This window comes from Eleutherodactylus coqui, chromosome 13, assembly GCF_035609145.1.
Source record: "Eleutherodactylus coqui strain aEleCoq1 chromosome 13, aEleCoq1.hap1, whole genome shotgun sequence".
NCBI lineage: Eukaryota > Metazoa > Chordata > Amphibia > Anura > Eleutherodactylidae > Eleutherodactylus > Eleutherodactylus coqui.
In genome coordinates, this window is record NC_089849.1 from 43,542,971 (window position 1) to 43,569,242 (window position 26,272).

General features: G+C 43.7%; 41 non-coding genes across 41 annotated transcripts; all 41 read left to right on the plus strand.

Annotated features, from left to right (window-relative positions):
• Nucleotides 1–453: 453 nt before the first annotated feature.
• On the plus strand, nucleotides 454–525 carry TRNAC-GCA (transfer RNA cysteine (anticodon GCA)). The gene has a single exon. It is a non-coding gene; the product is annotated as a tRNA-Cys (tRNA).
• A 1,026-nt stretch (nucleotides 526–1,551) lies between these two features.
• Nucleotides 1,552–1,623, plus strand: TRNAC-GCA (transfer RNA cysteine (anticodon GCA)). The gene has a single exon. It is a non-coding gene; the product is annotated as a tRNA-Cys (tRNA).
• Nucleotides 1,624–2,100: 477 nt separating this feature from the next.
• On the plus strand, nucleotides 2,101–2,172 carry TRNAC-GCA (transfer RNA cysteine (anticodon GCA)). Its single transcript has one exon. It is a non-coding gene; the product is annotated as a tRNA-Cys (tRNA).
• A 476-nt stretch (nucleotides 2,173–2,648) lies between these two features.
• Nucleotides 2,649–2,720, plus strand: TRNAC-GCA (transfer RNA cysteine (anticodon GCA)). The gene has a single exon. It is a non-coding gene; the product is annotated as a tRNA-Cys (tRNA).
• Nucleotides 2,721–3,197: 477 nt separating this feature from the next.
• On the plus strand, nucleotides 3,198–3,269 carry TRNAC-GCA (transfer RNA cysteine (anticodon GCA)). Its single transcript has one exon. It is a non-coding gene; the product is annotated as a tRNA-Cys (tRNA).
• Nucleotides 3,270–3,746: 477 nt separating this feature from the next.
• Nucleotides 3,747–3,818, plus strand: TRNAC-GCA (transfer RNA cysteine (anticodon GCA)). Its single transcript has one exon. It is a non-coding gene; the product is annotated as a tRNA-Cys (tRNA).
• A 477-nt stretch (nucleotides 3,819–4,295) lies between these two features.
• On the plus strand, nucleotides 4,296–4,367 carry TRNAC-GCA (transfer RNA cysteine (anticodon GCA)). The gene has a single exon. It is a non-coding gene; the product is annotated as a tRNA-Cys (tRNA).
• A 477-nt stretch (nucleotides 4,368–4,844) lies between these two features.
• TRNAC-GCA (transfer RNA cysteine (anticodon GCA)) lies at nucleotides 4,845–4,916 on the plus strand. The gene has a single exon. It is a non-coding gene; the product is annotated as a tRNA-Cys (tRNA).
• Nucleotides 4,917–5,690: 774 nt separating this feature from the next.
• Nucleotides 5,691–5,762, plus strand: TRNAC-GCA (transfer RNA cysteine (anticodon GCA)). Its single transcript has one exon. It is a non-coding gene; the product is annotated as a tRNA-Cys (tRNA).
• A 476-nt stretch (nucleotides 5,763–6,238) lies between these two features.
• TRNAC-GCA (transfer RNA cysteine (anticodon GCA)) lies at nucleotides 6,239–6,310 on the plus strand. The gene has a single exon. It is a non-coding gene; the product is annotated as a tRNA-Cys (tRNA).
• Nucleotides 6,311–7,336: 1,026 nt separating this feature from the next.
• On the plus strand, nucleotides 7,337–7,408 carry TRNAC-GCA (transfer RNA cysteine (anticodon GCA)). The gene has a single exon. It is a non-coding gene; the product is annotated as a tRNA-Cys (tRNA).
• Nucleotides 7,409–7,884: 476 nt separating this feature from the next.
• Nucleotides 7,885–7,956, plus strand: TRNAC-GCA (transfer RNA cysteine (anticodon GCA)). The gene has a single exon. It is a non-coding gene; the product is annotated as a tRNA-Cys (tRNA).
• Nucleotides 7,957–8,982: 1,026 nt separating this feature from the next.
• Nucleotides 8,983–9,054, plus strand: TRNAC-GCA (transfer RNA cysteine (anticodon GCA)). Its single transcript has one exon. It is a non-coding gene; the product is annotated as a tRNA-Cys (tRNA).
• A 477-nt stretch (nucleotides 9,055–9,531) lies between these two features.
• On the plus strand, nucleotides 9,532–9,603 carry TRNAC-GCA (transfer RNA cysteine (anticodon GCA)). Its single transcript has one exon. It is a non-coding gene; the product is annotated as a tRNA-Cys (tRNA).
• Nucleotides 9,604–10,080: 477 nt separating this feature from the next.
• Nucleotides 10,081–10,152, plus strand: TRNAC-GCA (transfer RNA cysteine (anticodon GCA)). The gene has a single exon. It is a non-coding gene; the product is annotated as a tRNA-Cys (tRNA).
• Nucleotides 10,153–10,629: 477 nt separating this feature from the next.
• TRNAC-GCA (transfer RNA cysteine (anticodon GCA)) lies at nucleotides 10,630–10,701 on the plus strand. Its single transcript has one exon. It is a non-coding gene; the product is annotated as a tRNA-Cys (tRNA).
• Nucleotides 10,702–11,177: 476 nt separating this feature from the next.
• Nucleotides 11,178–11,249, plus strand: TRNAC-GCA (transfer RNA cysteine (anticodon GCA)). Its single transcript has one exon. It is a non-coding gene; the product is annotated as a tRNA-Cys (tRNA).
• A 477-nt stretch (nucleotides 11,250–11,726) lies between these two features.
• On the plus strand, nucleotides 11,727–11,798 carry TRNAC-GCA (transfer RNA cysteine (anticodon GCA)). The gene has a single exon. It is a non-coding gene; the product is annotated as a tRNA-Cys (tRNA).
• A 477-nt stretch (nucleotides 11,799–12,275) lies between these two features.
• Nucleotides 12,276–12,347, plus strand: TRNAC-GCA (transfer RNA cysteine (anticodon GCA)). The gene has a single exon. It is a non-coding gene; the product is annotated as a tRNA-Cys (tRNA).
• Nucleotides 12,348–12,824: 477 nt separating this feature from the next.
• Nucleotides 12,825–12,896, plus strand: TRNAC-GCA (transfer RNA cysteine (anticodon GCA)). Its single transcript has one exon. It is a non-coding gene; the product is annotated as a tRNA-Cys (tRNA).
• A 477-nt stretch (nucleotides 12,897–13,373) lies between these two features.
• TRNAC-GCA (transfer RNA cysteine (anticodon GCA)) lies at nucleotides 13,374–13,445 on the plus strand. The gene has a single exon. It is a non-coding gene; the product is annotated as a tRNA-Cys (tRNA).
• Nucleotides 13,446–13,922: 477 nt separating this feature from the next.
• On the plus strand, nucleotides 13,923–13,994 carry TRNAC-GCA (transfer RNA cysteine (anticodon GCA)). Its single transcript has one exon. It is a non-coding gene; the product is annotated as a tRNA-Cys (tRNA).
• A 774-nt stretch (nucleotides 13,995–14,768) lies between these two features.
• TRNAC-GCA (transfer RNA cysteine (anticodon GCA)) lies at nucleotides 14,769–14,840 on the plus strand. The gene has a single exon. It is a non-coding gene; the product is annotated as a tRNA-Cys (tRNA).
• Nucleotides 14,841–15,317: 477 nt separating this feature from the next.
• TRNAC-GCA (transfer RNA cysteine (anticodon GCA)) lies at nucleotides 15,318–15,389 on the plus strand. The gene has a single exon. It is a non-coding gene; the product is annotated as a tRNA-Cys (tRNA).
• A 522-nt stretch (nucleotides 15,390–15,911) lies between these two features.
• TRNAC-GCA (transfer RNA cysteine (anticodon GCA)) lies at nucleotides 15,912–15,983 on the plus strand. The gene has a single exon. It is a non-coding gene; the product is annotated as a tRNA-Cys (tRNA).
• A 477-nt stretch (nucleotides 15,984–16,460) lies between these two features.
• On the plus strand, nucleotides 16,461–16,532 carry TRNAC-GCA (transfer RNA cysteine (anticodon GCA)). The gene has a single exon. It is a non-coding gene; the product is annotated as a tRNA-Cys (tRNA).
• Nucleotides 16,533–17,306: 774 nt separating this feature from the next.
• Nucleotides 17,307–17,378, plus strand: TRNAC-GCA (transfer RNA cysteine (anticodon GCA)). The gene has a single exon. It is a non-coding gene; the product is annotated as a tRNA-Cys (tRNA).
• Nucleotides 17,379–17,855: 477 nt separating this feature from the next.
• On the plus strand, nucleotides 17,856–17,927 carry TRNAC-GCA (transfer RNA cysteine (anticodon GCA)). Its single transcript has one exon. It is a non-coding gene; the product is annotated as a tRNA-Cys (tRNA).
• Nucleotides 17,928–18,404: 477 nt separating this feature from the next.
• TRNAC-GCA (transfer RNA cysteine (anticodon GCA)) lies at nucleotides 18,405–18,476 on the plus strand. Its single transcript has one exon. It is a non-coding gene; the product is annotated as a tRNA-Cys (tRNA).
• A 770-nt stretch (nucleotides 18,477–19,246) lies between these two features.
• TRNAC-GCA (transfer RNA cysteine (anticodon GCA)) lies at nucleotides 19,247–19,318 on the plus strand. Its single transcript has one exon. It is a non-coding gene; the product is annotated as a tRNA-Cys (tRNA).
• Nucleotides 19,319–19,795: 477 nt separating this feature from the next.
• TRNAC-GCA (transfer RNA cysteine (anticodon GCA)) lies at nucleotides 19,796–19,867 on the plus strand. The gene has a single exon. It is a non-coding gene; the product is annotated as a tRNA-Cys (tRNA).
• A 774-nt stretch (nucleotides 19,868–20,641) lies between these two features.
• On the plus strand, nucleotides 20,642–20,713 carry TRNAC-GCA (transfer RNA cysteine (anticodon GCA)). The gene has a single exon. It is a non-coding gene; the product is annotated as a tRNA-Cys (tRNA).
• Nucleotides 20,714–21,190: 477 nt separating this feature from the next.
• TRNAC-GCA (transfer RNA cysteine (anticodon GCA)) lies at nucleotides 21,191–21,262 on the plus strand. The gene has a single exon. It is a non-coding gene; the product is annotated as a tRNA-Cys (tRNA).
• Nucleotides 21,263–21,739: 477 nt separating this feature from the next.
• Nucleotides 21,740–21,811, plus strand: TRNAC-GCA (transfer RNA cysteine (anticodon GCA)). Its single transcript has one exon. It is a non-coding gene; the product is annotated as a tRNA-Cys (tRNA).
• Nucleotides 21,812–22,288: 477 nt separating this feature from the next.
• TRNAC-GCA (transfer RNA cysteine (anticodon GCA)) lies at nucleotides 22,289–22,360 on the plus strand. The gene has a single exon. It is a non-coding gene; the product is annotated as a tRNA-Cys (tRNA).
• Nucleotides 22,361–22,837: 477 nt separating this feature from the next.
• TRNAC-GCA (transfer RNA cysteine (anticodon GCA)) lies at nucleotides 22,838–22,909 on the plus strand. Its single transcript has one exon. It is a non-coding gene; the product is annotated as a tRNA-Cys (tRNA).
• A 477-nt stretch (nucleotides 22,910–23,386) lies between these two features.
• On the plus strand, nucleotides 23,387–23,458 carry TRNAC-GCA (transfer RNA cysteine (anticodon GCA)). The gene has a single exon. It is a non-coding gene; the product is annotated as a tRNA-Cys (tRNA).
• A 477-nt stretch (nucleotides 23,459–23,935) lies between these two features.
• TRNAC-GCA (transfer RNA cysteine (anticodon GCA)) lies at nucleotides 23,936–24,007 on the plus strand. Its single transcript has one exon. It is a non-coding gene; the product is annotated as a tRNA-Cys (tRNA).
• Nucleotides 24,008–24,484: 477 nt separating this feature from the next.
• TRNAC-GCA (transfer RNA cysteine (anticodon GCA)) lies at nucleotides 24,485–24,556 on the plus strand. Its single transcript has one exon. It is a non-coding gene; the product is annotated as a tRNA-Cys (tRNA).
• A 477-nt stretch (nucleotides 24,557–25,033) lies between these two features.
• TRNAC-GCA (transfer RNA cysteine (anticodon GCA)) lies at nucleotides 25,034–25,105 on the plus strand. The gene has a single exon. It is a non-coding gene; the product is annotated as a tRNA-Cys (tRNA).
• Nucleotides 25,106–26,131: 1,026 nt separating this feature from the next.
• Nucleotides 26,132–26,203, plus strand: TRNAC-GCA (transfer RNA cysteine (anticodon GCA)). Its single transcript has one exon. It is a non-coding gene; the product is annotated as a tRNA-Cys (tRNA).
• Nucleotides 26,204–26,272: the final 69 nt, after the last annotated feature.

Sequence of the window (26,272 nt, forward strand, 5' to 3'; positions counted from 1 at the left end):
CATCCAACGATATGGTTACCTTTCCAAGAAAGCTCTCCTTCAACTTGTTACCCTTGAGCATTTTTCTCATGCAGAACTTGTCATCCACTCTCTCACTGGCAATCTTCATTGGTAGGGATTTCAACAAGCATCCTTACTTTTGAGAAATTGGTTTCCTCAGAACATTACTTTTTAAGAACCAGTGAGCCCAATCATAAGCCAAGCGGCAAAGCTTCAAATCTGGGTGCCCCCTTCAAGTGCCAGCTTTACTCATGCTATTCAACGATATGGTTACCTTTCCAAGAAAGCTCTTCTTCAACTTGTTACCCTTGAGCCTATTTCTCATGCAGAGTCATCCACTCTCTCACTGGCAATCTTTATTGGTAGGGATTTCAACAAGCATCCTTACTTTTGAGAAATTGGTTTCCTCAGAACATTACTTTTTAAGAACCAGTGAGCCCAATCATAAGCCAAGGGGGTATAGCTCAGTGGAAGAGCATTCGACTGCAGATCGAGAGGTCCCTGGTTCAAATCCAGGTGCCCCCTTCAAGTGCCAGCTTTACTAATGCCATCCAACGATATGGTTACCTTTCCAAGAAAGCTCTCCTTCAACTTGTTACCCTTGAGCATTTTTCTCATGCAGAACTTGTCATCCACTCTCTCACTGGCAATCTTCATTGGTAGGGATTTCAACAAGCATTCTTACTTTTGAGAAATTGGTTTCCTCAGAACATTACTTTTTAAGAACCAGTGAGCCCAATCATAAGCCAAGGGGGCATAGCTTCAAATCTGGGTGCCCCCTTCAAGTGCCAGCTTTACTCATGCTATTCAACGATATGGTTACCTTTCCAAGAAAGCTCTTCTTCAACTTGTTACCCTTGAGCCTATTTCTCATGCAGAGTCATCCACTCTCTCACTGGCAATCTTTATTGGTAGGGATTTCAACAAGCATCCTTACTTTTGAGAAATTGGTTTCCTCAGAACATTACTTTTTAAGAACCAGTGAGCCCAATCATAAGCCAAGGGGGTATAGCTCAGTGGAAGAGCATTCGACTGCAGATCGAGAGGTCCCTGGTTCAAATCCGGGTGCGCCCTTCAAGTGCCAGCTTTACTAATGCCATCCAACGATATGGTTACCTTTCCAAGAAAGCTCTCCTTCAACTTGTTACCCTTGAGCATTTTTCTCATGCAGAACTTGTCATCCACTCTCTCACTGGCAATCTTCATTGGTAGGGATTTCAACAAGCATCCTTACTTTTGAGAAATTGGTTTCCTCAGAACATTACTTTTTAAGAACCAGTGAGCCCAATCATAAGCCAAGGGGGCATAGCTTCAAATCTGGGTGCCCCCTTCAAGTGCCAGCTTTACTCATGCTATTCAACGATATGGTTACCTTTCCAAGAAAGCTCTTCTTCAACTTGTTACCCTTGAGCCTATTTCTCATGCAGAGTCATCCACTCTCTCACTGGCAATCTTTATTGGTAGGGATTTCAACAAGCATCCTTAATTTTGAGAAATTGGTTTCCTCAGAACATTACTTTTTAAGAACCAGTGAGCCCAATCATAAGCCAAGGGGGTATAGCTCAGTGGAAGAGCATTCGACTGCAGATCGAGAGGTCCCTGGTTCAAATCCGGGTGCCCCCTTCAAGTGCCAGCTTTACTAATGCCATCCAACGATATGGTTACCTTTCCAAGAAAGCTCTCCTTCAACTTGTTACCCTTGAGCATTTTTCTCATGCAGAACTTGTCATCCACTCTCTCACTGGCAATCTTCATTGGTAGGGATTTCAACAAGCATCCTTACTTTTGAGAAATTGGTTTCCTCAGAACATTACTTTTTAAGAACCAGTGAGCCCAATCATAAGCCAAGGGGGCATAGCTTCAAATCTGGGTGCCCCCTTCAAGTGCCAGCTTTACTCATGCTATTCAACGATATGGTTACCTTTCCAAGAAAGCTCTTCTTCAACTTGTTACCCTTGAGCCTATTTCTCATGCAGAGTCATCCACTCTCTCACTGGCAATCTTTATTGGTAGGGATTTCAACAAGCATCCTTAATTTTGAGAAATTGGTTTCCTCAGAACATTACTTTTTAAGAACCAGTGAGCCCAATCATAAGCCAAGGGGGTATAGCTCAGTGGAAGAGCATTCGACTGCAGATCGAGAGGTCCCTGGTTCAAATCCGGGTGCCCCCTTCAAGTGCCAGCTTTACTAATGCCATCCAACGATATGGTTACCTTTCCAAGAAAGCTCTCCTTCAACTTGTTACCCTTGAGCATTTTTCTCATGCAGAACTTGTCATCCACTCTCTCACTGGCAATCTTCATTGGTAGGGATTTCAACAAGCATCCTTACTTTTGAGAAATTGGTTTCCTCAGAACATTACTTTTTAAGAACCAGTGAGCCCAATCATAAGCCAAGCGGCAAAGCTTCAAATCTGGGTGCCCCCTTCAAGTGCCAGCTTTACTCATGCTATTCAACGATATGGTTACCTTTCCAAGAAAGCTCTTCTTCAACTTGTTACCCTTGAGCCTATTTCTCATGCAGAGTCATCCACTCTCTCACTGGCAATCTTTATTGGTAGGGATTTCAACAAGCATCCTTACTTTTGAGAAATTGGTTTCCTCAGAACATTACTTTTTAAGAACCAGTGAGCCCAATCATAAGCCAAGGGGGTATAGCTCAGTGGAAGAGCATTCGACTGCAGATCGAGAGGTCCCTGGTTCAAATCCAGGTGCCCCCTTCAAGTGCCAGCTTTACTAATGCCATCCAACGATATGGTTACCTTTCCAAGAAAGCTCTCCTTCAACTTGTTACCCTTGAGCATTTTTCTCATGCAGAACTTGTCATCCACTCTCTCACTGGCAATCTTCATTGGTAGGGATTTCAACAAGCATTCTTACTTTTGAGAAATTGGTTTCCTCAGAACATTACTTTTTAAGAACCAGTGAGCCCAATCATAAGCCAAGGGGGCATAGCTTCAAATCTGGGTGCCCCCTTCAAGTGCCAGCTTTACTCATGCTATTCAACGATATGGTTACCTTTCCAAGAAAGCTCTTCTTCAACTTGTTACCCTTGAGCCTATTTCTCATGCAGAGTCATCCACTCTCTCACTGGCAATCTTTATTGGTAGGGATTTCAACAAGCATCCTTACTTTTGAGAAATTGGTTTCCTCAGAACATTACTTTTTAAGAACCAGTGAGCCCAATCATAAGCCAAGGGGGTATAGCTCAGTGGAAGAGCATTCGACTGCAGATCGAGAGGTCCCTGGTTCAAATCCGGGTGCCCCCTTCAAGTGCCAGCTTTACTAATGCCATCCAACGATATGGTTACCTTTCCAAGAAAGCTCTCCTTCAACTTGTTACCCTTGAGCATTTTTCTCATGCAGAACTTGTCATCCACTCTCTCACTGGCAATCTTCATTGGTAGGGATTTCAACAAGCATCCTTACTTTTGAGAAATTGGTTTCCTCAGAACATTACTTTTTAAGAACCAGTGAGCCCAATCATAAGCCAAGGGGGCATAGCTTCAAATCTGGGTGCCCCCTTCAAGTGCCAGCTTTACTCATGCTATTCAACGATATGGTTACCTTTCCAAGAAAGCTCTTCTTCAACTTGTTACCCTTGAGCCTATTTCTCATGCAGAGTCATCCACTCTCTCACTGGCAATCTTTATTGGTAGGGATTTCAACAAGCATCCTTAATTTTGAGAAATTGGTTTCCTCAGAACATTACTTTTTAAGAACCAGTGAGCCCAATCATAAGCCAAGGGGGTATAGCTCAGTGGAAGAGCATTCGACTGCAGATCGAGAGGTCCCTGGTTCAAATCCGGGTGCCCCCTTCAAGTGCCAGCTTTACTAATGCCATCCAACGATATGGTTACCTTTCCAAGAAAGCTCTCCTTCAACTTGTTACCCTTGAGCATTTTTCTCATGCAGAACTTGTCATCCACTCTCTCACTGGCAATCTTCATTGGTAGGGATTTCAACAAGCATCCTTACTTTTGAGAAATTGGTTTCCTCAGAACATTACTTTTTAAGAACCAGTGAGCCCAATCATAAGCCAAGGGGGCATAGCTTCAAATCTGGGTGCCCCCTTCAAGTGCCAGCTTTACTCATGCTATTCAACGATATGGTTACCTTTCCAAGAAAGCTCTTCTTCAACTTGTTACCCTTGAGCCTATTTCTCATGCAGAGTCATCCACTCTCTCACTGGCAATCTTTATTGGTAGGGATTTCAACAAGCATCCTTACTTTTGAGAAATTGGTTTCCTCAGAACATTACTTTTTAAGAACCAGTGAGCCCAATCATAAGCCAAGGGGGTATAGCTCAGTGGAAGAGCATTCGACTGCAGATCGAGAGGTCCCTGGTTCAAATCCGGGTGCCCCCTTCAAGTGCCAGCTTTACTAATGCCATCCAACGATATGGTTACCTTTCCAAGAAAGCTCTCCTTCAACTTGTTACCCTTGAGCATTTTTCTCATGCAGAACTTGTCATCCACTCTCTCACTGGCAATCTTCATTGGTAGGGATTTCAACAAGCATCCTTACTTTTGAGAAATTGGTTTCCTCAGAACATTACTTTTTAAGAACCAGTGAGCCCAATCATAAGCCAAGGGGGCATAGCTTCAAATCTGGGTGCCCCCTTCAAGTGCCAGCTTTACTCATGCTATTCAACGATATGGTTACCTTTCCAAGAAAGCTCTTCTTCAACTTGTTACCCTTGAGCCTATTTCTCATGCAGAGTCATCCACTCTCTCACTGGCAATCTTTATTGGTAGGGATTTCAACAAGCATCCTTACTTTTGAGAAATTGGTTTCCTCAGAACATTACTTTTTAAGAACCAGTGAGCCCAATCATAAGCCAAGGGGGTATAGCTCAGTGGAAGAGCATTCGACTGCAGATCGAGAGGTCCCTGGTTCAAATCCGGGTGCCCCCTTCAAGTACCAGCTTTACTAATGCCATCCAACGATATGGTTACCTTTCCAAGAAAGCTCTCCTTCAACTTGTTACCCTTGAGCATTTTTCTCATGCAGAACTTGTCATCCACACTCTCACTGGCAATCTTCATTGGTAGGGATTTCAACAAGCATCCTTACTTTTGAGAAATTGGTTTCCTCAGAACATTACTTTTTAAGAACCAGTGAGCCCAATCATAAGCCAAGGGGGTATAACTCAGTGGAAGAGCATTCGACTGCAGATCGAGAGGTCCCTGGTTCAAATCCGGGTGCCCCCTTCAAGTGCCAGCTTTACTAATGCCATCCAACGATATGGTTACCTTTCCAAGAAAGCTATCCTTCAACTTGTTACCCTTGAGCATTTTTCTCATGCAGAACTTGTCATCCACTCTCTCACTGGCAATCTTCATTGGTAGGGATTTCAACAAGCATCCTTACTTTTGAGAAATTGGTTTCCTCAGAACATTACTTTTTAAGAACCAGTGAGCCCAATCATAAGCCAAGGGGGCATAGCTTCAAATCTGGGTGCCCCCTTCAAGTGCCAGCTTTACTCATGCTATTCAACGATATGGTTACCTTTCCAAGAAAGCTCTTCTTCAACTTGTTACCCTTGAGCCTATTTCTCATGCAGAGTCATCCACTCTCTCACTGGCAATCTTTATTGGTAGGGATTTCAACAAGCATCCTTAATTTTGAGAAATTGGTTTCCTCAGAACATTACTTTTTAAGAACCAGTGAGCCCAATCATAAGCCAAGGGGGTATAGCTCAGTGGAAGAGCATTCGACTGCAGATCGAGAGGTCCCTGGTTCAAATCCGGGTGCCCCCTTCAAGTGCCAGCTTTACTAATGCCATCCAACGATATGGTTACCTTTCCAAGAAAGCTCTCCTTCAACTTGTTACCCTTGAGCATTTTTCTCATGCAGAACTTGTCATCCACTCTCTCACTGGCAATCTTCATTGGTAGGGATTTCAACAAGCATCCTTACTTTTGAGAAATTGGTTTCCTCAGAACATTACTTTTTAAGAACCAGTGAGCCCAATCATAAGCCAAGCGGCAAAGCTTCAAATCTGGGTGCCCCCTTCAAGTGCCAGCTTTACTCATGCTATTCAACGATATGGTTACCTTTCCAAGAAAGCTCTTCTTCAACTTGTTACCCTTGAGCCTATTTCTCATGCAGAGTCATCCACTCTCTCACTGGCAATCTTTATTGGTAGGGATTTCAACAAGCATCCTTACTTTTGAGAAATTGGTTTCCTCAGAACATTACTTTTTAAGAACCAGTGAGCCCAATCATAAGCCAAGGGGGTATAGCTCAGTGGAAGAGCATTCGACTGCAGATCGAGAGGTCCCTGGTTCAAATCCAGGTGCCCCCTTCAAGTGCCAGCTTTACTAATGCCATCCAACGATATGGTTACCTTTCCAAGAAAGCTCTCCTTCAACTTGTTACCCTTGAGCATTTTTCTCATGCAGAACTTGTCATCCACTCTCTCACTGGCAATCTTCATTGGTAGGGATTTCAACAAGCATTCTTACTTTTGAGAAATTGGTTTCCTCAGAACATTACTTTTTAAGAACCAGTGAGCCCAATCATAAGCCAAGGGGGCATAGCTTCAAATCTGGGTGCCCCCTTCAAGTGCCAGCTTTACTCATGCTATTCAACGATATGGTTACCTTTCCAAGAAAGCTCTTCTTCAACTTGTTACCCTTGAGCCTATTTCTCATGCAGAGTCATCCACTCTCTCACTGGCAATCTTTATTGGTAGGGATTTCAACAAGCATCCTTACTTTTGAGAAATTGGTTTCCTCAGAACATTACTTTTTAAGAACCAGTGAGCCCAATCATAAGCCAAGGGGGTATAGCTCAGTGGAAGAGCATTCGACTGCAGATCGAGAGGTCCCTGGTTCAAATCCGGGTGCGCCCTTCAAGTGCCAGCTTTACTAATGCCATCCAACGATATGGTTACCTTTCCAAGAAAGCTCTCCTTCAACTTGTTACCCTTGAGCATTTTTCTCATGCAGAACTTGTCATCCACTCTCTCACTGGCAATCTTCATTGGTAGGGATTTCAACAAGCATCCTTACTTTTGAGAAATTGGTTTCCTCAGAACATTACTTTTTAAGAACCAGTGAGCCCAATCATAAGCCAAGGGGGCATAGCTTCAAATCTGGGTGCCCCCTTCAAGTGCCAGCTTTACTCATGCTATTCAACGATATGGTTACCTTTCCAAGAAAGCTCTTCTTCAACTTGTTACCCTTGAGCCTATTTCTCATGCAGAGTCATCCACTCTCTCACTGGCAATCTTTATTGGTAGGGATTTCAACAAGCATCCTTAATTTTGAGAAATTGGTTTCCTCAGAACATTACTTTTTAAGAACCAGTGAGCCCAATCATAAGCCAAGGGGGTATAGCTCAGTGGAAGAGCATTCGACTGCAGATCGAGAGGTCCCTGGTTCAAATCCGGGTGCCCCCTTCAAGTGCCAGCTTTACTAATGCCATCCAACGATATGGTTACCTTTCCAAGAAAGCTCTCCTTCAACTTGTTACCCTTGAGCATTTTTCTCATGCAGAACTTGTCATCCACTCTCTCACTGGCAATCTTCATTGGTAGGGATTTCAACAAGCATCCTTACTTTTGAGAAATTGGTTTCCTCAGAACATTACTTTTTAAGAACCAGTGAGCCCAATCATAAGCCAAGCGGCAAAGCTTCAAATCTGGGTGCCCCCTTCAAGTGCCAGCTTTACTCATGCTATTCAACGATATGGTTACCTTTCCAAGAAAGCTCTTCTTCAACTTGTTACCCTTGAGCCTATTTCTCATGCAGAGTCATCCACTCTCTCACTGGCAATCTTTATTGGTAGGGATTTCAACAAGCATCCTTACTTTTGAGAAATTGGTTTCCTCAGAACATTACTTTTTAAGAACCAGTGAGCCCAATCATAAGCCAAGGGGGTATAGCTCAGTGGAAGAGCATTCGACTGCAGATCGAGAGGTCCCTGGTTCAAATCCAGGTGCCCCCTTCAAGTGCCAGCTTTACTAATGCCATCCAACGATATGGTTACCTTTCCAAGAAAGCTCTCCTTCAACTTGTTACCCTTGAGCATTTTTCTCATGCAGAACTTGTCATCCACTCTCTCACTGGCAATCTTCATTGGTAGGGATTTCAACAAGCATTCTTACTTTTGAGAAATTGGTTTCCTCAGAACATTACTTTTTAAGAACCAGTGAGCCCAATCATAAGCCAAGGGGGCATAGCTTCAAATCTGGGTGCCCCCTTCAAGTGCCAGCTTTACTCATGCTATTCAACGATATGGTTACCTTTCCAAGAAAGCTCTTCTTCAACTTGTTACCCTTGAGCCTATTTCTCATGCAGAGTCATCCACTCTCTCACTGGCAATCTTTATTGGTAGGGATTTCAACAAGCATCCTTACTTTTGAGAAATTGGTTTCCTCAGAACATTACTTTTTAAGAACCAGTGAGCCCAATCATAAGCCAAGGGGGTATAGCTCAGTGGAAGAGCATTCGACTGCAGATCGAGAGGTCCCTGGTTCAAATCCGGGTGCGCCCTTCAAGTGCCAGCTTTACTAATGCCATCCAACGATATGGTTACCTTTCCAAGAAAGCTCTCCTTCAACTTGTTACCCTTGAGCATTTTTCTCATGCAGAACTTGTCATCCACTCTCTCACTGGCAATCTTCATTGGTAGGGATTTCAACAAGCATCCTTACTTTTGAGAAATTGGTTTCCTCAGAACATTACTTTTTAAGAACCAGTGAGCCCAATCATAAGCCAAGGGGGCATAGCTTCAAATCTGGGTGCCCCCTTCAAGTGCCAGCTTTACTCATGCTATTCAACGATATGGTTACCTTTCCAAGAAAGCTCTTCTTCAACTTGTTACCCTTGAGCCTATTTCTCATGCAGAGTCATCCACTCTCTCACTGGCAATCTTTATTGGTAGGGATTTCAACAAGCATCCTTAATTTTGAGAAATTGGTTTCCTCAGAACATTACTTTTTAAGAACCAGTGAGCCCAATCATAAGCCAAGGGGGTATAGCTCAGTGGAAGAGCATTCGACTGCAGATCGAGAGGTCCCTGGTTCAAATCCGGGTGCCCCCTTCAAGTGCCAGCTTTACTAATGCCATCCAACGATATGGTTACCTTTCCAAGAAAGCTCTCCTTCAACTTGTTACCCTTGAGCATTTTTCTCATGCAGAACTTGTCATCCACTCTCTCACTGGCAATCTTCATTGGTAGGGATTTCAACAAGCATCCTTACTTTTGAGAAATTGGTTTCCTCAGAACATTACTTTTTAAGAACCAGTGAGCCCAATCATAAGCCAAGGGGGCATAGCTTCAAATCTGGGTGCCCCCTTCAAGTGCCAGCTTTACTCATGCTATTCAACGATATGGTTACCTTTCCAAGAAAGCTCTTCTTCAACTTGTTACCCTTGAGCCTATTTCTCATGCAGAGTCATCCACTCTCTCACTGGCAATCTTTATTGGTAGGGATTTCAACAAGCATCCTTAATTTTGAGAAATTGGTTTCCTCAGAACATTACTTTTTAAGAACCAGTGAGCCCAATCATAAGCCAAGGGGGTATAGCTCAGTGGAAGAGCATTCGACTGCAGATCGAGAGGTCCCTGGTTCAAATCCGGGTGCCCCCTTCAAGTGCCAGCTTTACTAATGCCATCCAACGATATGGTTACCTTTCCAAGAAAGCTCTCCTTCAACTTGTTACCCTTGAGCATTTTTCTCATGCAGAACTTGTCATCCACTCTCTCACTGGCAATCTTCATTGGTAGGGATTTCAACAAGCATCCTTACTTTTGAGAAATTGGTTTCCTCAGAACATTACTTTTTAAGAACCAGTGAGCCCAATCATAAGCCAAGGGGGCATAGCTTCAAATCTGGGTGCCCCCTTCAAGTGCCAGCTTTACTCATGCTATTCAACGATATGGTTACCTTTCCAAGAAAGCTCTTCTTCAACTTGTTACCCTTGAGCCTATTTCTCATGCAGAGTCATCCACTCTCTCACTGGCAATCTTTATTGGTAGGGATTTCAACAAGCATCCTTACTTTTGAGAAATTGGTTTCCTCAGAACATTACTTTTTAAGAACCAGTGAGCCCAATCATAAGCCAAGGGGGTATAGCTCAGTGGAAGAGCATTCGACTGCAGATCGAGAGGTCCCTGGTTCAAATCCGGGTGCCCCCTTCAAGTGCCAGCTTTACTAATGCCATCCAACGATATGGTTACCTTTCCAAGAAAGCTCTCCTTCAACTTGTTACCCTTGAGCATTTTTCTCATGCAGAACTTGTCATCCACTCTCTCACTGGCAATCTTCATTGGTAGGGATTTCAACAAGCATCCTTACTTTTGAGAAATTGGTTTCCTCAGAACATTACTTTTTAAGAACCAGTGAGCCCAATCATAAGCCAAGGGGGCATAGCTTCAAATCTGGGTGCCCCCTTCAAGTGCCAGCTTTACTCATGCTATTCAACGATATGGTTACCTTTCCAAGAAAGCTCTTCTTCAACTTGTTACCCTTGAGCCTATTTCTCATGCAGAGTCATCCACTCTCTCACTGGCAATCTTTATTGGTAGGGATTTCAACAAGCATCCTTAATTTTGAGAAATTGGTTTCCTCAGAACATTACTTTTTAAGAACCAGTGAGCCCAATCATAAGCCAAGGGGGTATAGCTCAGTGGAAGAGCATTCGACTGCAGATCGAGAGGTCCCTGGTTCAAATCCGGGTGCCCCCTTCAAGTGCCAGCTTTACTAATGCCATCCAACGATATGGTTACCTTTCCAAGAAAGCTCTCCTTCAACTTGTTACCCTTGAGCATTTTTCTCATGCAGAACTTGTCATCCACTCTCTCACTGGCAATCTTCATTGGTAGGGATTTCAACAAGCATCCTTACTTTTGAGAAATTGGTTTCCTCAGAACATTACTTTTTAAGAACCAGTGAGCCCAATCATAAGCCAAGCGGCAAAGCTTCAAATCTGGGTGCCCCCTTCAAGTGCCAGCTTTACTCATGCTATTCAACGATATGGTTACCTTTCCAAGAAAGCTCTTCTTCAACTTGTTACCCTTGAGCCTATTTCTCATGCAGAGTCATCCACTCTCTCACTGGCAATCTTTATTGGTAGGGATTTCAACAAGCATCCTTACTTTTGAGAAATTGGTTTCCTCAGAACATTACTTTTTAAGAACCAGTGAGCCCAATCATAAGCCAAGGGGGTATAGCTCAGTGGAAGAGCATTCGACTGCAGATCGAGAGGTCCCTGGTTCAAATCCAGGTGCCCCCTTCAAGTGCCAGCTTTACTAATGCCATCCAACGATATGGTTACCTTTCCAAGAAAGCTCTCCTTCAACTTGTTACCCTTGAGCATTTTTCTCATGCAGAACTTGTCATCCACTCTCTCACTGGCAATCTTCATTGGTAGGGATTTCAACAAGCATTCTTACTTTTGAGAAATTGGTTTCCTCAGAACATTACTTTTTAAGAACCAGTGAGCCCAATCATAAGCCAAGGGGGCATAGCTTCAAATCTGGGTGCCCCCTTCAAGTGCCAGCTTTACTCATGCTATTCAACGATATGGTTACCTTTCCAAGAAAGCTCTTCTTCAACTTGTTACCCTTGAGCCTATTTCTCATGCAGAGTCATCCACTCTCTCACTGGCAATCTTTATTGGTAGGGATTTCAACAAGCATCCTTACTTTTGAGAAATTGGTTTCCTCAGAACATTACTTTTTAAGAACCAGTGAGCCCAATCATAAGCCAAGGGGGTATAGCTCAGTGGAAGAGCATTCGACTGCAGATCGAGAGGTCCCTGGTTCAAATCCGGGTGCCCCCTTCAAGTGCCAGCTTTACTAATGCCATCCAACGATATGGTTACCTTTCCAAGAAAGCTCTCCTTCAACTTGTTACCCTTGAGCATTTTTCTCATGCAGAACTTGTCATCCACTCTCTCACTGGCAATCTTCATTGGTAGGGATTTCAACAAGCATCCTTACTTTTGAGAAATTGGTTTCCTCAGAACATTACTTTTTAAGAACCAGTGAGCCCAATCATAAGCCAAGGGGGCATAGCTTCAAATCTGGGTGCCCCCTTCAAGTGCCAGCTTTACTCATGCTATTCAACGATATGGTTACCTTTCCAAGAAAGCTCTTCTTCAACTTGTTACCCTTGAGCCTATTTCTCATGCAGAGTCATCCACTCTCTCACTGGCAATCTTTATTGGTAGGGATTTCAACAAGCATCCTTAATTTTGAGAAATTGGTTTCCTCAGAACATTACTTTTTAAGAACCAGTGAGCCCAATCATAAGCCAAGGGGGTATAGCTCAGTGGAAGAGCATTCGACTGCAGATCGAGAGGTCCCTGGTTCAAATCCGGGTGCCCCCTTCAAGTGCCAGCTTTACTAATGCCATCCAACGATATGGTTACCTTTCCAAGAAAGCTCTCCTTCAACTTGTTACCCTTGAGCATTTTTCTCATGCAGAACTTGTCATCCACTCTCTCACTGGCAATCTTCATTGGTAGGGATTTCAACAAGCATCCTTACTTTTGAGAAATTGGTTTCCTCAGAACATTACTTTTTAAGAACCAGTGAGCCCAATCATAAGCCAAGGGGGCATAGCTTCAAATCTGGGTGCCCCCTTCAAGTGCCAGCTTTACTCATGCTATTCAACGATATGGTTACCTTTCCAAGAAAGCTCTTCTTCAACTTGTTACCCTTGAGCCTATTTCTCATGCAGAGTCATCCACTCTCTCACTGGCAATCTTTATTGGTAGGGATTTCAACAAGCATCCTTACTTTTGAGAAATTGGTTTCCTCAGAACATTACTTTTTAAGAACCAGTGAGCCCAATCATAAGCCAAGGGGGTATAGCTCAGTGGAAGAGCATTCGACTGCAGATCGAGAGGTCCCTGGTTCAAATCCGGGTGCCCCCTTCAAGTGCCAGCTTTACTAATGCCATCCAACGATATGGTTACCTTTCCAAGAAAGCTCTCCTTCAACTTGTTACCCTTGAGCATTTTTCTCATGCAGAACTTGTCATCCACTCTCTCACTGGCAATCTTCATTGGTAGGGATTTCAACAAGCATCCTTACTTTTGAGAAATTGGTTTCCTCAGAACATTACTTTTTAAGAACCAGTGAGCCCAATCATAAGCCAAGGGGGCATAGCTTCAAATCTGGGTGCCCCCTTCAAGTGCCAGCTTTACTCATGCTATTCAACGATATGGTTACCTTTCCAAGAAAGCTCTTCTTCAACTTGTTACCCTTGAGCCTATTTCTCATGCAGAGTCATCCACTCTCTCACTGGCAATCTTTATTGGTAGGGATTTCAACAAGCATCCTTACTTTTGAGAAATTGGTTTCCTCAGAACATTACTTTTTAAGAACCAGTGAGCCCAATCATAAGCCAAGGGGGTATAGCTCAGTGGAAGAGCATTCGACTGCAGATCGAGAGGTCCCTGGTTCAAATCCGGGTGCCCCCTTCAAGTGCCAGCTTTACTAATGCCATCCAACGATATGGTTACCTTTCCAAGAAAGCTCTCCTTCAACTTGTTACCCTTGAGCATTTTTCTCATGCAGAACTTGTCATCCACTCTCTCACTGGCAATCTTCATTGGTAGGGATTTCAACAAGCATCCTTACTTTTGAGAAATTGGTTTCCTCAGAACATTACTTTTTAAGAACCAGTGAGCCCAATCATAAGCCAAGGGGGCATAGCTTCAAATCTGGGTGCCCCCTTCAAGTGCCAGCTTTACTCATGCTATTCAACGATATGGTTACCTTTCCAAGAAAGCTCTTCTTCAACTTGTTACCCTTGAGCCTATTTCTCATGCAGAGTCATCCACTCTCTCACTGGCAATCTTTATTGGTAGGGATTTCAACAAGCATCCTTACTTTTGAGAAATTGGTTTCCTCAGAACATTACTTTTTAAGAACCAGTGAGCCCAATCATAAGCCAAGGGGGTATAGCTCAGTGGAAGAGCATTCGACTGCAGATCGAGAGGTCCCTGGTTCAAATCCGGGTGCCCCCTTCAAGTACCAGCTTTACTAATGCCATCCAACGATATGGTTACCTTTCCAAGAAAGCTCTCCTTCAACTTGTTACCCTTGAGCATTTTTCTCATGCAGAACTTGTCATCCACACTCTCACTGGCAATCTTCATTGGTAGGGATTTCAACAAGCATCCTTACTTTTGAGAAATTGGTTTCCTCAGAACATTACTTTTTAAGAACCAGTGAGCCCAATCATAAGCCAAGGGGGTATAACTCAGTGGAAGAGCATTCGACTGCAGATCGAGAGGTCCCTGGTTCAAATCCGGGTGCCCCCTTCAAGTGCCAGCTTTACTAATGCCATCCAACGATATGGTTACCTTTCCAAGAAAGCTCTCCTTCAACTTGTTACCCTTGAGCATTTTTCTCATGCAGAACTTGTCATCCACTCTCTCACTGGCAATCTTCATTGGTAGGGATTTCAACAAGCATCCTTACTTTTGAGAAATTGGTTTCCTCAGAACATTACTTTTTAAGAACCAGTGAGCCCAATCATAAGCCAAGGGGGCATAGCTTCAAATCTGGGTGCCCCCTTCAAGTGCCAGCTTTACTCATGCTATTCAACGATATGGTTACCTTTCCAAGAAAGCTCTTCTTCAACTTGTTACCCTTGAGCCTATTTCTCATGCAGAGTCATCCACTCTCTCACTGGCAATCTTTATTGGTAGGGATTTCAACAAGCATCCTTACTTTTGAGAAATTGGTTTCCTCAGAACATTACTTTTTAAGAACCAGTGAGCCCAATCATAAGCCAAGGGGGTATAGCTCAGTGGAAGAGCATTCGACTGCAGATCGAGAGGTCCCTGGTTCAAATCCGGGTGCCCCCTTCAAGTGCCAGCTTTACTAATGCCATCCAACGATATGGTTACCTTTCCAAGAAAGCTCTCCTTCAACTTGTTACCCTTGAGCATTTTTCTCATGCAGAACTTGTCATCCACTCTCTCACTGGCAATCTTCATTGGTAGGGATTTCAACAAGCATCCTTACTTTTGAGAAATTGGTTTCCTCAGAACATTACTTTTTAAGAACCAGTGAGCCCAATCATAAGCCAAGGGGGCATAGCTTCAAATCTGGGTGCCCCCTTCAAGTGCCAGCTTTACTCATGCTATTCAACGATATGGTTACCTTTCCAAGAAAGCTCTTCTTCAACTTGTTACCCTTGAGCCTATTTCTCATGCAGAGTCATCCACTCTCTCACTGGCAATCTTTATTGGTAGGGATTTCAACAAGCATCCTTACTTTTGAGAAATTGGTTTCCTCAGAACATTACTTTTTAAGAACCAGTGAGCCCAATCATAAGCCAAGGGGGTATAGCTCAGTGGAAGAGCATTCGACTGCAGATCGAGAGGTCCCTGGTTCAAATCCGGGTGCCCCCTTCAAGTACCAGCTTTACTAATGCCATCCAACGATATGGTTACCTTTCCAAGAAAGCTCTCCTTCAACTTGTTACCCTTGAGCATTTTTCTCATGCAGAACTTGTCATCCACACTCTCACTGGCAATCTTCATTGGTAGGGATTTCAACAAGCATCCTTACTTTTGAGAAATTGGTTTCCTCAGAACATTACTTTTTAAGAACCAGTGAGCCCAATCATAAGCCAAGGGGGTATAACTCAGTGGAAGAGCATTCGACTGCAGATCGAGAGGTCCCTGGTTCAAATCCGGGTGCCCCCTTCAAGTGCCAGCTTTACTAATGCCATCCAACGATATGGTTACCTTTCCAAGAAAGCTCTCCTTCAACTTGTTACCCTTGAGCATTTTTCTCATGCAGAACTTGTCATCCACTCTCTCACTGGCAATCTTCATTGGTAGGGATTTCAACAAGCATCCTTACTTTTGAGAAATTGGTTTCCTCAGAACATTACTTTTTAAGAACCAGTGAGCCCAATCATAAGCCAAGGGGGTATAGCTCAGTGGAAGAGCATTCGACTGCAGATCGAGAGGTCCCTGGTTCAAATCCGGGTGCCCCCTTCAAGTGCCAGCTTTACTAATGCCATCCAACGATATGGTTACCTTTCCAAGAAAGCTCTCCTTCAACTTGTTACCCTTGAGCATTTTTCTCATGCAGAACTTGTCATCCACTCTCTCACTGGCAATCTTCATTGGTAGGGATTTCAACAAGCATCCTTACTTTTGAGAAATTGGTTTCCTCAGAACATTACTTTTTAAGAACCAGTGAGCCCAATCATAAGCCAAGGGGGCATAGCTTCAAATCTGGGTGCCCCCTTCAAGTGCCAGCTTTACTCATGCTATTCAACGATATGGTTACCTTTCCAAGAAAGCTCTTCTTCAACTTGTTACCCTTGAGCCTATTTCTCATGCAGAGTCATCCACTCTCTCACTGGCAATCTTTATTGGTAGGGATTTCAACAAGCATCCTTACTTTTGAGAAATTGGTTTCCTCAGAACATTACTTTTTAAGAACCAGTGAGCCCAATCATAAGCCAAGGGGGTATAGCTCAGTGGAAGAGCATTCGACTGCAGATCGAGAGGTCCCTGGTTCAAATCCGGGTGCCCCCTTCAAGTACCAGCTTTACTAATGCCATCCAACGATATGGTTACCTTTCCAAGAAAGCTCTCCTTCAACTTGTTACCCTTGAGCATTTTTCTCATGCAGAACTTGTCATCCACACTCTCACTGGCAATCTTCATTGGTAGGGATTTCAACAAGCATCCTTACTTTTGAGAAATTGGTTTCCTCAGAACATTACTTTTTAAGAACCAGTGAGCCCAATCATAAGCCAAGGGGGTATAACTCAGTGGAAGAGCATTCGACTGCAGATCGAGAGGTCCCTGGTTCAAATCCGGGTGCCCCCTTCAAGTGCCAGCTTTACTAATGCCATCCAACGATATGGTTACCTTTCCAAGAAAGCTCTCCTTCAACTTGTTACCCTTGAGCATTTTTCTCATGCAGAACTTGTCATCCACTCTCTCACTGGCAATCTTCATTGGTAGGGATTTCAACAAGCATCCTTACTTTTGAGAAATTGGTTTCCTCAGAACATTACTTTTTAAGAACCAGTGAGCCCAATCATAAGCCAAGGGGGCATAGCTTCAAATCTGGGTGCCCCCTTCAAGTGCCAGCTTTACTCATGCTATTCAACGATATGGTTACCTTTCCAAGAAAGCTCTTCTTCAACTTGTTACCCTTGAGCCTATTTCTCATGCAGAGTCATCCACTCTCTCACTGGCAATCTTTATTGGTAGGGATTTCAACAAGCATCCTTACTTTTGAGAAATTGGTTTCCTCAGAACATTACTTTTTAAGAACCAGTGAGCCCAATCATAAGCCAAGGGGGTATAGCTCAGTGGAAGAGCATTCGACTGCAGATCGAGAGGTCCCTGGTTCAAATCCGGGTGCCCCCTTCAAGTGCCAGCTTTACTAATGCCATCCAACGATATGGTTACCTTTCCAAGAAAGCTCTCCTTCAACTTGTTACCCTTGAGCATTTTTCTCATGCAGAACTTGTCATCCACTCTCTCACTGGCAATCTTCATTGGTAGGGATTTCAACAAGCATCCTTACTTTTGAGAAATTGGTTTCCTCAGAACATTACTTTTTAAGAACCAGTGAGCCCAATCATAAGCCAAGGGGGCATAGCTTCAAATCTGGGTGCCCCCTTCAAGTGCCAGCTTTACTCATGCTATTCAACGATATGGTTACCTTTCCAAGAAAGCTCTTCTTCAACTTGTTACCCTTGAGCCTATTTCTCATGCAGAGTCATCCACTCTCTCACTGGCAATCTTTATTGGTAGGGATTTCAACAAGCATCCTTACTTTTGAGAAATTGGTTTCCTCAGAACATTACTTTTTAAGAACCAGTGAGCCCAATCATAAGCCAAGGGGGTATAGCTCAGTGGAAGAGCATTCGACTGCAGATCGAGAGGTCCCTGGTTCAAATCCGGGTGCCCCCTTCAAGTGCCAGCTTTACTAATGCCATCCAACGATATGGTTACCTTTCCAAGAAAGCTCTCCTTCAACTTGTTACCCTTGAGCATTTTTCTCATGCAGAACTTGTCATCCACTCTCTCACTGGCAATCTTCATTGGTAGGGATTTCAACAAGCATCCTTACTTTTGAGAAATTGGTTTCCTCAGAACATTACTTTTTAAGAACCAGTGAGCCCAATCATAAGCCAAGGGGGCATAGCTTCAAATCTGGGTGCCCCCTTCAAGTGCCAGCTTTACTCATGCTATTCAACGATATGGTTACCTTTCCAAGAAAGCTCTTCTTCAACTTGTTACCCTTGAGCCTATTTCTCATGCAGAGTCATCCACTCTCTCACTGGCAATCTTTATTGGTAGGGATTTCAACAAGCATCCTTACTTTTGAGAAATTGGTTTCCTCAGAACATTACTTTTTAAGAACCAGTGAGCCCAATCATAAGCCAAGGGGGTATAGCTCAGTGGAAGAGCATTCGACTGCAGATCGAGAGGTCCCTGGTTCAAATCCGGGTGCCCCCTTCAAGTGCCAGCTTTACTAATGCCATCCAACGATATGGTTACCTTTCCAAGAAAGCTCTCCTTCAACTTGTTACCCTTGAGCATTTTTCTCATGCAGAACTTGTCATCCACTCTCTCACTGGCAATCTTCATTGGTAGGGATTTCAACAAGCATCCTTACTTTTGAGAAATTGGTTTCCTCAGAACATTACTTTTTAAGAACCAGTGAGCCCAATCATAAGCCAAGGGGGCATAGCTTCAAATCTGGGTGCCCCCTTCAAGTGCCAGCTTTACTCATGCTATTCAACGATATGGTTACCTTTCCAAGAAAGCTCTTCTTCAACTTGTTACCCTTGAGCCTATTTCTCATGCAGAGTCATCCACTCTCTCACTGGCAATCTTTATTGGTAGGGATTTCAACAAGCATCCTTACTTTTGAGAAATTGGTTTCCTCAGAACATTACTTTTTAAGAACCAGTGAGCCCAATCATAAGCCAAGGGGGTATAGCTCAGTGGAAGAGCATTCGACTGCAGATCGAGAGGTCTCTGGTTCAAATCCGGGTGCCCCCTTCAAGTGCCAGCTTTACTAATGCCATCCAACGATATGGTTACCTTTCCAAGAAAGCTCTCCTTCAACTTGTTACCCTTGAGCCTATTTCTCATGCAGAGTCATCCACTCTCTCACTGGCAATCTTTATTGGTAGGGATTTCAACAAGCATCCTTACTTTTGAGAAATTGGTTTCCTCAGAACATTACTTTTTAAGAACCAGTGAGCCCAATCATAAGCCAAGGGGGTATAGCTCAGTGGAAGAGCATTCGACTGCAGATCGAGAGGTCCCTGGTTCAAATCCGGGTGCCCCCTTCAAGTGCCAGCTTTACTAATGCCATCCAACGATATGGTTACCTTTCCAAGAAAGCTCTCCTTCAACTTGTTACCCTTGAGCATTTTTCTCATGCAGAACTTGTCATCCACTCTCTCACTGGCAATCTTCATTGGTAGGGATTTCAACAAGCATCCTTACTTTTGAGAAATTGGTTTCCTCAGAACATTACTTTTTAAGAACCAGTGAGCCCAATCATAAGCCAAGGGGGCATAGCTTCAAATCTGGGTGCCCCCTTCAAGTGCCAGCTTTACTCATGCTATTCAACGATATGGTTACCTTTCCAAGAAAGCTCTTCTTCAACTTGTTACCCTTGAGCCTATTTCTCATGCAGAGTCATCCACTCTCTCACTGGCAATCTTTATTGGTAGGGATTTCAACAAGCATCCTTAATTTTGAGAAATTGGTTTCCTCAGAACATTACTTTTTAAGAACCAGTGAGCCCAATCATAAGCCAAGGGGGTATAGCTCAGTGGAAGAGCATTCGACTGCAGATCGAGAGGTCCCTGGTTCAAATCCGGGTGCCCCCTTCAAGTACCAGCTTTACTAATGCCATCCAACGATATGGTTACCTTTCCAAGAAAGCTCTCCTTCAACTTGTTACCCTTGAGCATTTTTCTCATGCAGAACTTGTCATCCACACTCTCACTGGCAATCTTCATTGGTAGGGATTTCAACAAGCATCCTTACTTTTGAGAAATTGGTTTCCTCAGAACATTACTTTTTAAGAACCAGTGAGCCCAATCATAAGCCAAGGGGGTATAACTCAGTGGAAGAGCATTCGACTGCAGATCGAGAGGTCCCTGGTTCAAATCCGGGTGCCCCCTTCAAGTGCCAGCTTTACTAATGCCATCCAACGATATGGTTACCTTTCCAAGAAAGCTCTCCTTCAACTTGTTACCCTTGAGCATTTTTCTCATGCAGAACTTGTCATCCACTCTCTCACTGGCAATCTTCATTGGTAGGGATTTCAACAAGCATCCTTACTTTTGAGAAATTGGTTTCCTCAGAACATTACTTTTTAAGAACCAGTGAGCCCAATCATAAGCCAAGGGGGCATAGCTTCAAATCTGGGTGCCCCCTTCAAGTGCCAGCTTTACTCATGCTATTCAACGATATGGTTACCTTTCCAAGAAAGCTCTTCTTCAACTTGTTACCCTTGAGCCTATTTCTCATGCAGAGTCATCCACTCTCTCACTGGCAATCTTTATTGGTAGGGATTTCAACAAGCATCCTTACTTTTGAGAAATTGGTTTCCTCAGAACATTACTTTTTAAGAACCAGTGAGCCCAATCATAAGCCAAGGGGGTATAGCTCAGTGGAAGAGCATTCGACTGCAGATCGAGAGGTCCCTGGTTCAAATCCGGGTGCCCCCTTCAAGTGCCAGCTTTACTAATGCCATCCAACGATATGGTTACCTTTCCAAGAAAGCTCTCCTTCAACTTGTTACCCTTGAGCATTTTTCTCATGCAGAACTTGTCATCCACTCTCTCACTGGCAATCTTCATTGGTAGGGATTTCAACAAGCATCCTTACTTTTGAGAAATTGGTTTCCTCAGAACATTACTTTTTAAGAACCAGTGAGCCCAATCATAAGCCAAGGGGGCATAGCTTCAAATCTGGGTGCCCCCTTCAAGTGCCAGCTTTACTCATGCTATTCAACGATATGGTTACCTTTCCAAGAAAGCTCTTCTTCAACTTGTTACCCTTGAGCCTATTTCTCATGCAGAGTCATCCACTCTCTCACTGGCAATCTTTATTGGTAGGGATTTCAACAAGCATCCTTACTTTTGAGAAATTGGTTTCCTCAGAACATTACTTTTTAAGAACCAGTGAGCCCAATCATAAGCCAAGGGGGTATAGCTCAGTGGAAGAGCATTCGACTGCAGATCGAGAGGTCCCTGGTTCAAATCCGGGTGCCCCCTTCAAGTGCCAGCTTTACTAATGCCATCCAACGATATGGTTACCTTTCCAAGAAAGCTCTCCTTCAACTTGTTACCCTTGAGCATTTTTCTCATGCAGAACTTGTCATCCACTCTCTCACTGGCAATCTTCATTGGTAGGGATTTCAACAAGCATCCTTACTTTTGAGAAATTGGTTTCCTCAGAACATTACTTTTTAAGAACCAGTGAGCCCAATCATAAGCCAAGGGGGCATAGCTTCAAATCTGGGTGCCCCCTTCAAGTGCCAGCTTTACTCATGCTATTCAACGATATGGTTACCTTTCCAAGAAAGCTCTTCTTCAACTTGTTACCCTTGAGCCTATTTCTCATGCAGAGTCATCCACTCTCTCACTGGCAATCTTTATTGGTAGGGATTTCAACAAGCATCCTTACTTTTGAGAAATTGGTTTCCTCAGAACATTACTTTTTAAGAACCAGTGAGCCCAATCATAAGCCAAGGGGGTATAGCTCAGTGGAAGAGCATTCGACTGCAGATCGAGAGGTCCCTGGTTCAAATCCGGGTGCCCCCTTCAAGTGCCAGCTTTACTAATGCCATCCAACGATATGGTTACCTTTCCAAGAAAGCTCTCCTTCAACTTGTTACCCTTGAGCATTTTTCTCATGCAGAACTTGTCATCCACTCTCTCACTGGCAATCTTCATTGGTAGGGATTTCAACAAGCATCCTTACTTTTGAGAAATTGGTTTCCTCAGAACATTACTTTTTAAGAACCAGTGAGCCCAATCATAAGCCAAGGGGGCATAGCTTCAAATCTGGGTGCCCCCTTCAAGTGCCAGCTTTACTCATGCTATTCAACGATATGGTTACCTTTCCAAGAAAGCTCTTCTTCAACTTGTTACCCTTGAGCCTATTTCTCATGCAGAGTCATCCACTCTCTCACTGGCAATCTTTATTGGTAGGGATTTCAACAAGCATCCTTAATTTGGGGAAATTGGTTTCCTCAGAACATTACTTTTTAAGAACCAGTGAGCCCAATCATAAGCCAAGGGGGTATAGCTCAGTGGAAGAGCATTCGACTGCAGATCGAGAGGTCCCTGGTTCAAATCCGGGTGCCCCCTTCAAGTGCCAGCTTTACTAATGCCATCCAACGATATGGTTACCTTTCCAAGAAAGCTCTCCTTCAACTTGTTACCCTTGAGCATTTTTCTCATGCAGAACTTGTCATCCACTCTCTCACTGGCAATCTTCATTGGTAGGGATTTCAACAAGCATCCTTACTTTTGAGAAATTGGTTTCCTCAGAACATTACTTTTTAAGAACCAGTGAGCCCAATCATAAGCCAAGGGGGCATAGCTTCAAATCTGGGTGCCCCCTTCAAGTGCCAGCTTTACTCATGCTATTCAACGATATGGTTACCTTTCCAAGAAAGCTCTTCTTCAACTTGTTACCCTTGAGCCTATTTCTCATGCAGAGTCATCCACTCTCTCACTGGCAATCTTTATTGGTAGGGATTTCAACAAGCATCCTTACTTTTGAGAAATTGGTTTCCTCAGAACATTACTTTTTAAGAACCAGTGAGCCCAATCATAAGCCAAGGGGGTATAGCTCAGTGGAAGAGCATTCGACTGCAGATCGAGAGGTCCCTGGTTCAAATCCGGGTGCCCCCTTCAAGTGCCAGCTTTACTAATGCCATCCAACGATATGGTTACCTTTCCAAGAAAGCTCTCCTTCAACTTGTTACCCTTGAGCATTTTTCTCATGCAGAACTTGTCATCCACTCTCTCACTGGCAATCTTCATTGGTAGGGATTTCAACAAGCATCCTTACTTTTGAGAAATTGGTTTCCTCAGAACATTACTTTTTAAGAACCAGTGAGCCCAATCATAAGCCAAGGGGGCATAGCTTCAAATCTGGGTGCCCCCTTCAAGTGCCAGCTTTACTCATGCTATTCAACGATATGGTTACCTTTCCAAGAAAGCTCTTCTTCAACTTGTTACCCTTGAGCCTATTTCTCATGCAGAGTCATCCACTCTCTCACTGGCAATCTTTATTGGTAGGGATTTCAACAAGCATCCTTACTTTTGAGAAATTGGTTTCCTCAGAACATTACTTTTTAAGAACCAGTGAGCCCAATCATAAGCCAAGGGGGTATAGCTCAGTGGAAGAGCATTCGACTGCAGATCGAGAGGTCCCTGGTTCAAATCCGGGTGCCCCCTTCAAGTGCCAGCTTTACTAATGCCATCCAACGATATGGTTACCTTTCCAAGAAAGCTCTCCTTCAACTTGTTACCCTTGAGCATTTTTCTCATGCAGAACTTGTCATCCACTCTCTCACTGGCAATCTTCATTGGTAGGGATTTCAACAAGCATCCTTACTTTTGAGAAATTGGTTTCCTCAGAACATTACTTTTTAAGAACCAGTGAGCCCAATCATAAGCCAAGGGGGCATAGCTTCAAATCTGGGTGCCCCCTTCAAGTGCCAGCTTTACTCATGCTATTCAACGATATGGTTACCTTTCCAAGAAAGCTCTTCTTCAACTTGTTACCCTTGAGCCTATTTCTCATGCAGAGTCATCCACTCTCTCACTGGCAATCTTTATTGGTAGGGATTTCAACAAGCATCCTTACTTTTGAGAAATTGGTTTCCTCAGAACATTACTTTTTAAGAACCAGTGAGCCCAATCATAAGCCAAGGGGGTATAGCTCAGTGGAAGAGCATTCGACTGCAGATCGAGAGGTCCCTGGTTCAAATCCGGGTGCCCCCTTCAAGTGCCAGCTTTACTAATGCCATCCAACGATATGGTTACCTTTCCAAGAAAGCTCTCCTTCAACTTGTTACCCTTGAGCATTTTTCTCATGCAGAACTTGTCATCCACTCTCTCACTGGCAATCTTCATTGGTAGGGATTTCAACAAGCATCCTTACTTTTGAGAAATTGGTTTCCTCAGAACATTACTTTTTAAGAACCAGTGAGCCCAATCATAAGCCAAGGGGGCATAGCTTCAAATCTGGGTGCCCCCTTCAAGTGCCAGCTTTACTCATGCTATTCAACGATATGGTTACCTTTCCAAGAAAGCTCTTCTTCAACTTGTTACCCTTGAGCCTATTTCTCATGCAGAGTCATCCACTCTCTCACTGGCAATCTTTATTGGTAGGGATTTCAACAAGCATCCTTAATTTGGGGAAATTGGTTTCCTCAGAACATTACTTTTTAAGAACCAGTGAGCCCAATCATAAGCCAAGGGGGTATAGCTCAGTGGAAGAGCATTCGACTGCAGATCGAGAGGTCCCTGGTTCAAATCCGGGTGCCCCCTTCAAGTGCCAGCTTTACTAATGCCATCCAACGATATGGTTACCTTTCCAAGAAAGCTCTCCTTCAACTTGTTACCCTTGAGCATTTTTCTCATGCAGAACTTGTCATCCACTCTCTCACTGGCAATCTTCATTGGTAGGGATTTCAACAAGCATCCTTACTTTTGAGAAATTGGTTTCCTCAGAACATTACTTTTTAAGAACCAGTGAGCCCAATCATAAGCCAAGGGGGCATAGCTTCAAATCTGGGTGCCCCCTTCAAGTGCCAGCTTTACTCATGCTATTCAACGATATGGTTACCTTTCCAAGAAAGCTCTTCTTCAACTTGTTACCCTTGAGCCTATTTCTCATGCAGAGTCATCCACTCTCTCACTGGCAATCTTTATTGGTAGGGATTTCAACAAGCATCCTTACTTTTGAGAAATTGGTTTCCTCAGAACATTACTTTTTAAGAACCAGTGAGCCCAATCATAAGCCAAGGGGGTATAGCTCAGTGGAAGAGCATTCGACTGCAGATCGAGAGGTCCCTGGTTCAAATCCGGGTGCCCCCTTCAAGTGCCAGCTTTACTAATGCCATCCAACGATATGGTTACCTTTCCAAGAAAGCTCTCCTTCAACTTGTTACCCTTGAGCATTTTTCTCATGCAGAACTTGTCATCCACTCTCTCACTGGCAATCTTCATTGGTAGGGATTTCAACAAGCATCCTTACTTTTGAGAAATTGGTTTCCTCAGAACATTACTTTTTAAGAACCAGTGAGCCCAATCATAAGCCAAGGGGGCATAGCTTCAAATCTGGGTGCCCCCTTCAAGTGCCAGCTTTACTCATGCTATTCAACGATATGGTTACCTTTCCAAGAAAGCTCTTCTTCAACTTGTTACCCTTGAGCCTATTTCTCATGCAGAGTCATCCACTCTCTCACTGGCAATCTTTATTGGTAGGGATTTCAACAAGCATCCTTAATTTGGGGAAATTGGTTTCCTCAGAACATTACTTTTTAAGAACCAGTGAGCCCAATCATAAGCCAAGGGGGTATAGCTCAGTGGAAGAGCATTCGACTGCAGATCGAGAGGTCCCTGGTTCAAATCCGGGTGGCCCCTTCAAGTGCCAGCTTTACTAATGCCATCCAACGATATGGTTACCTTTCCAAGAAAGCTCTCCTTCAACTTGTTACCCTTGAGCATTTTTCTCATGCAGAACTTGTCATCCACTCTCTCACTGGCAATCTTCATTGGTAGGGATTTCAACAAGCATCCTTACTTTTGAGAAATTGGTTTCCTCAGAACATTACTTTTTAAGAACCAGTGAGCCCAATCATAAGCCAAGGGGGCATAGCTTCACATCTGGGTGCCCCCTTCAAGTGCCAGCTTTACTCATGCTATTCAACGATATGGTTACCTTTCCAAGAAAGCTCTTCTTCAACTTGTTACCCTTGAGCCTATTTCTCATGCAGAGTCATCCACTCTCTCACTGGCAATCTTTATTGGTAGGGATTTCAACAAGCATCCTTAATTTTGAGAAATTGGTTTCCTCAGAACATTACTTTTTAAGAACCAGTGAGCCCAATCATAAGCCAAGGGGGTATAGCTCAGTGGAAGAGCATTCGACTGCAGATCGAGAGGTCCCTGGTTCAAATCCGGGTGCCCCCTTCAAGTGCCAGCTTTACTAATGCCATCCAACGATATGGTTACCTTTCCAAGAAAGCTCTCCTTCAACTT